We start from the raw sequence: 7,149 nt of genomic DNA on the forward strand, positions 1-7,149 counted from the left end.
CGGCCCCCCCGGGCCCCCCGGCCAACGCCGGCTGCCGCCCCGGCCACTCTGGCTGCCTGGCAGGAGGGGGGGGTCAGGCTCACGGAAAGGCATTTTGGCTCGGGCTCAGGAAACAACCGAAGGTTAGGAGGAGCTGGCATGCCGCGCAGCCACTGCGCTTTCACCAGCTTGGCTGACCCTGTGAGAAATAAGCCCAAATATTAAAAAGGCTGCAGATCTATTATGCCTACTGCATCTTAAGTGGGGAGCAGAGGCGTTGAAAGAAAAGCCACACACAGTGTGACTGAAACCAGCCTGTACTTTGTCGCATCCATTTCCCCTCTCCTTCCTATCACGCACAGCCGCACCCTCAATACTAGAGCCCTATTTCATCAGGGGTGCAGGGCTCACAACACACCTAACTGCAGCCCCTCTCCAAGGGGGCACGCTCCTGTCTGGGCAGAAGCTACAGATCATTTCAAGGAAAAAAAAAAAAAGGTAAAGGAAAATCGGGTCTGTTTTTCAAGAAAAGAAAAAAAAAAAGCTTAACAACAAAACAAATTATACCTCCTAACCCTTCCCTCACCCTGCTGCATAAAAGCCAAAGCAAATTGGCTCGCTGCAAAGGAGGAGCACTGTTTTCAAGAAATCTCCGACAAGAAAAAAGGTCATTTTACAGACTTTCCCATCTGCCCCCGAAAACGTGTTTGCTGGCTGAAACCTCCTAACACAAATACAAAGCTGGGACACGACCAGACTCACCATGGCAGAAGCTGTTAATCCTGGCTTTGTTCATTGGAAACCGTGGATTAAATGCAGAAAAAAATATCAGCATGACCACTGGCCTCCTTGATCCCCCACCTCAGCCAGCCCAGCACCATCCACTGGAGGCGAGAGGACTCCCGGCCAAAGACCTTCCCGCAGGCAGTCAGCTGGAGATCTCCGATTTTTCCATGCAGGCCGACTGTACCGAGCTAATAAAATCTGCCCTCACTGACCCAGCCATCTAATTTCTCGTTAGAAGCAAACAGGACATCCCCGGCCGTGCAAGGGCTGAACTGTTCAAACAGCGGGGGTGGGAGCAGGCGGGGAGCGCGCGAGAAAGCCAGAGCAAGAGCACACATGCACGCAGGCACGCTGCTTAACTGTTTCCAGCTCTCCGTAAGCCCTGCCCGAGCGGCGGGACAGGCTCACTTCCCCCAGAGAAGCCCGTTCCTGCAGCCGGGGGCGTTGCCGTCCCCTGCGGCGAGGGGGGACGAGGCGCCCCGGAGCAGGGACACCGAGGTGGCCTGTCCTGGCCACGGCCGGCCGGGCACGGGATGCCCGTTCCAGCCAGGTGGGTTGCAGCTTTCAATTGCAACTGGAAAAATTAAGGTACGGAGATGCTCAAGCGTGAAACTTCCCGCAGGGCTGCATTTTGCGAGCACCAGGCTCTGGAAGTGGGACCGACCGGGAGCGCGCGGTACTGCCCTGCAGTAAGCCGGGAGGGAGGAGAGCGATGGAGACCACCAAAACCCCTTTTCCCATCCCAACAGACGTTGGTTAGTCAAACTACTGACCTTAAACCTCAGCTGAGTGGCTTCTCTTGGTCGGCTAAAAAAAAAGCCGCTCGCAGCCAGGCAGGGCAGCGCCTGCGAATGCAGCCTTTGCCATGTGCAGGAGACGGGAGGGCTGGGAAAACTGAAAGCAAAAGACTGATCCATCAAAAACGTCCCAGTCCCTCAAGATACCAAAGAGGACTAAAAGCTCTGGAAAAAGATGGTTCAGGGACAAGACCAAGAGCACCGGCTATCCAAGATACGTGGACTCAATTGCCTAATTTTCTACAGATTCATGGTCTGCGTTCAACCCATCGTTCACCTTGCCCTGGGAGTGCTCCTTCCCTCCGTGCAGGCAGGACTTGCCTAACCTTTTCAGGCAGACTGAAGCTGAAGGAAACAGCATGGTCCAAGTGAGAAGCTCTGGTTGACATGGGATTAGCCTCCGTAATGAAAAGCACATTCTCTGCAACTGCACTTCCTCAAGTCAGTGCTTTTGGCATAAATAGTTTACAGAATGAGCTGCGAGATCCCCTCGGTTGAGCAGGACCCGGCAGGGGAGATCCTAGGTCCAAAGTGCAGGAGGAGACAGTTGAGAGGAGCAGGCTGGTAAATACATCTGTGAGCAAACCTTGGAAAGGAGCGGGATGAAAACACCCGCACACGTGACAGCAAGGGTGTCCAGCTGACAACAGCGATCGCCTCGCAGATGGGGAGGCGTCTCAGTGGCCATCCAAGTTACCAGCAGCCATGTGCAAAATTTCCACCAACACGGGAGGAGTCAAAAGCTGCTTCCAAATGTGATCTCACGTCCCAGCGATGCAGGGAAGTACCAGGCCTCAGAGACGGCCGTGCTGCTGCCCTTCAGCGTGCTTTAACAGAGGGTGCCTCGGCTGCTGCCCGGGCCAGCTCACAGCGCACACTCCACTACAGCTGCTCAGGGATCCCACAAAGCTCTTTTGACATAGCAGGTTAACGAAATCCCTGAACCGAGAGGTCTTGATCCTCTTGGGGCTGAAAGCAAGCACTTCCCTTGCAAAGAGATTATTGCTAAAAACAAGCCAGCAGTGGACGTAGCCAACAGATAACAAATAGTAACCATATTTTAGCATGAAAAAGGCCTTTCCGTGCACCATGACAGCAAAGACACCAAACCCAGCTGACACTGCAGGTGCACACTGGAGATGCAGGACGGTGCTGACCAAGGTTGGCTCTCCGCGGGGACACACGCCACCCACACTCACGCCGGCAGTGGGACCGGGTCCCAGCCGGGGCGAGGTGTGCGGGGAGGCACCCACGGGTGCCACGCACACATCCTGCCCGCTGCAGCGCCCTCCCCCTCGACAAGGGGATTTTGGTCCAGTTCTCCTCAGGAAAAGCCTCTTCCACCACTATCCCTGGCCGGACCTTCCTGTCATTAATGTTACTGTGGCGCCACAGAAGGAAACCAGACCGTAATTTCCAGCTGCAGCAAAAGAGCAGCAGCTGCCTCCCGGGTCTCCAGTCAGCCAACATCTGTAGGTGGGAGAGAAGGGAGGAGAGAGCCTTTGCCGGCTCCAAAGTGACGGGAGAGGCAGACAGGCGTCCCCTCATCTGGAACAAACTGAAATGCTGCCCAGGAGAGGAGGCTGAGAGGGTCCCTGAACCAACAGCTCCTTCTGGGGCACAGAGAAGGTCCCAGTGCCACTGTCACCCTCACCCATGGGAGAAAGGGGGAGCTGGCACAGCCCATCCAAGGGGCTCCCTGCATGTCCTGGGGAGCTGCTGCCCGGAGAAGCAAGGGAAGGGCCCCAGCACAGGGAGAATACCTGGCATGGAGACCTGCGGGTTGGCTTGTTAGTTCACACTTCTTCTCCAGTTGGTCTTCTCCTGGTCTCTCTGAATTCTGGCTGTAGGGTGACCAAAGGAGGGCTGACGTGTTTACCAGACATATCCTGATGCAGCCGACAACAAGCTGTATTGATTCAAGTCAAACTCTCCACTAGGTCACGCCGTGGGCTTCAACACCAGGTTATTTCTTTCTTGCCTTGTTTCTGATTGCCGGTGGGAAACACGATAGGTCTCTCATCCCCTATCAAGGGATACAGCATTGTAAGCCATCCCACCCACCCCTCAGCTTGCTTCCTTACACCCTGGTAGGTAAGACAGAAGAGGCCAGCACTAGAGGCAGACGCCAACCCAAGGACCACTGCGGTGGCTTCTGCCTTCTCCAAAGTTCTCCTCCAAACCCAGGACCCTCCAGACCGCACTGTCCAGACAGGCTGCAGCGGCAACGAAAGCACAGCTAATGAGCCCATAATCATCACAAAAACGTGGAGGTCGGAGTGAAGCCTTAGGACAAGGGTAGAACATAGCACAGACCTGAGGTTTATGGAGGTCACCTGAGCCAAACAGGAGTCCACGACTCTCTTTTTTTTTTTCCCCTCTCCCCACTGGAAGGGGATGGTGTTGGGGCTGGAGTCAAAGCTCAAGGCTTCCTTGTCTTTATGAAGCTAACAGGAGCTGCTGGAGAGAGCAGGCCAACGGACTTTTTGAGAAGTAGTTTTAAAGGATGTCACAGTTTTGCAAAGAGACAAAGGAACATTTCAAAAAAATACAGAAACCTCCTTGCCAGGAATGTGGGGAATGTCAGGGAATATTACAAAACAGGATGCAAAAACTGGCCTCAAGCGATGTTATAGACTCATATGCTGGCCTGACAGTCAAGACGCTGAATCCCGATGGAAGACGAACCATGGGAATGGCAGAGTTGGCTTACCTGGCTTGGTCCCATCCGTCGGTCTCCCACCAGAGAAGCCAGCACAGCCACCTCTGCTGGCCAGTCCACAGACATGCCTACCACAACCCAGACACCATCCAAAACGTGGCCCTTTATGTATAACATGGCATTTTCTGAGGAGCTGAAGAAAACAAAGCTTTGTGGGACACGGACAAAGAGCCTGTTCGCATTATGGCAGAGGGAGGATCTGAGGATGCAGGGAGGGAACTGGACTGGTCCGCAGCCAAAGGACAGTCCTGAATCCCAGACCATTGCTGTAAGCAATAGAAAACGCTTCTCAGAGATGGTTAAAATGACTCTCTCCTTCAGTTTTTGTTAATTAACCAAGTACTTCCCGGCCTTCCAAGGGATTTACAGGCACATGAGCTCACACCCCCTTGCACAGCTATTCCGGCTCAAGGGAAGTTATGACGCCGAACGCATCGGAGTCGGTGCAGTGGCTGCAGACAGCAAGGTCAGAAGCAGAGGAAGACCTCCCCGGGGTCAGGCCAAGGAGAAGCCCATGGGTTAGAAGGCAGCAGGAAGCCCTAATTCAACACACCAACCGTTTGCAGTAGCAGCACTAGAAAACAGAGGCCAGTTACTGGCAAAGCAGCGCCTTTTGGCAGGAACGGGCATGTTTTTTTCCAGCTTCCCTTCCATGTGAAAGCCCCTGTGTAAGTAAAAGAAGATTTGTCACAGCAAGACCTACTCGGGGTTTTCTTGCCCGGCTGAGTATTGCCCCGACAGCACAATGGTCTCGCTTGTGCTCACAGCCGGACGCGGTGAGGAGGAGTCTGCTGCTAATGGGAGACAAATTCCCCTCCTGATGACGGGCTTATGCACAGGGCTGATGAAGGCTCCAGACCGTGTCCGATGTTTTCTAGGGGTTTTACTAGGAAAACTTTGTCCTAAAGACAGTCATACCGGAATATCCACCTGCGATCACACATGGAGGAAACTCTCCAACAAAACCTCTGCCGCAGTGGCCACGCACGGCGGGGAAGCCCTGCTCTCCCCATCATTTTGGGGCAGGAGGACCAAAGCAAAGGCTGCCACGGCTCAGGTCTCCTTGGCTTGGGGGAAACCAGCCAGAAAGAGCCCTCTGCAGGGCTCGAAGCCCGTATGACCGCATGTTGCAGGGTGAGGGACCTCGGCAGCATCGTCCCCCCTCCCCGTACCTCAGAGGGGCTGCCCACCCTCGGAGCCCCCCAGGGCAGCCTCAGTCCCATACTTTGCTTTGCACGGCAGTATTTTACATGTGTAAACTTCCCCAGCAGTCACCTTTGCATCTTTCAGAACAATGCTTTAAAATGTTTATACCTTCTCAAGCAAGCGCTACTTCTCAGTCTCATTAGCATGCAGCAATTCTCCTGTTGACGTTTCTGAGGAAACCTTTGCCTCAGAAAACTTCTACCTTAGAGCTGCAGGCTAACGTCATTTGTGGTAAATCAATCAGCTCACATCCTTCTAAAACTCACCCATGTCTATTTTTGTGAGTCGCTAATTTTTGACTCACACATGCATGTTTTCTGAAGGGACTCAAAGCCCTTAATTAACACTCGCCACTCACAAGTGGTTAGAAAATCAAGTGCTGAGCTGCTTTGAAATGGCAGGCTGTGAAAGCCTCTGTTCCCGTCCCTCTGTGAAGGGCTGGCCCGGCACGCCTGCAGTCCTGGTCAGCCTCGGCATCTTCAGGAGGTGAGCAGCACCAGCCGCCGCGGCCGCTCGCTATCCAGCCCCATCTGAGACAGCCTGTACCTTGCTTTTGTCCGAAAACAATGCAAGTTGCAGTGCCTGGATGCACGGCTGCTCGCCTGATGCTCGGCTGAGCGAGCTACGGCCGCGTGCACACGGACGGGCACGCTCCCACACCCTGCCCGGCATGCAGGCTCGCACGCGCAGACGCACACCTGCACATGGCGATACTGACCCGTGACCGCTGCACTGAAGGACTCGCTGCTCTTGCCTGCCGGCTGCTCACCGAGCGTTTCGTTCCTACCTGCCAACAACCCGCCTGCAGAACTGCAGAGGGTCACGAGGTGCCTCCTGGCTAAGGTCACCAAGCTGGACCGGAGGAGCTGATCTTTGCTCTCCCCAGCTTTCCAGAGCGTTCCCAGAGAGAGGTGTGGGATGCGGCATCTCATCCCACTTCCACTCCAAAACTCACCTGTGCCCATCCCCACGCCGGGACCTGCGGGCTGGCCCTGGAGAGAGACGCACAGGACCGCTTGGTGTGGGTGGACGGGGCTCCCTCTGCAGTCCCCGCCTGCACTCCTGGGAAGCAGCACACGCCATTCCCCACTGCTGCGCCTGCCGAGACGGAGCGGGCTGGAGCTGAGCGCAACCCCTTTCTGTCCTTCCATTTTCCTCCACACAGCCTGCAACTTTTCCCCCCTCGCTTTTTTTGCCCTGAAGAAGGTCTAATGCATACCAAATACTGGTTCAGGCTGTCCATCAAAACAGCCCTGCTGAAAGGTGGGGTTGCCCCGGGTCGCAGTGCAGCCACCACCAGCCCACCCTGCCAGAGGATGCCATCCCAAAGCAAGAGGGTAGGACCAGCGCATGGTCTCCTGCCCTCTGACACAACCTTAACTGCTGATTTACTCCACCAGCATCATCAGATGGGTCAAGCTGAAGTTACCTGTGCTCATTTTCCCTTACTTGCTCTCCCTCTTTCCAAGCTCTGCCTGCAGTTACTGTTTTCCCCTCTGGACAAGGAGCCATTACTGGATAGATTACACATGCCAACCGGCTGGGCCAGAGAGATAACAAGGCAGTAATTAGGAGGTGTTCGCAGCCGCCCCGCAGCAGGCAGGACACCCCGCACCAGCTGCCGGCAGCTCTGCACCACGGCAGGTCCGTGGTACGGAC

The sequence above is a fragment of the Pygoscelis adeliae genome, unplaced genomic scaffold (genome assembly GCF_000699105.1).
Source record: "Pygoscelis adeliae isolate BGI_AS28 unplaced genomic scaffold, ASM69910v1 Scaffold191, whole genome shotgun sequence".
NCBI classification, from domain to species: Eukaryota; Metazoa; Chordata; class Aves; order Sphenisciformes; family Spheniscidae; genus Pygoscelis; species Pygoscelis adeliae.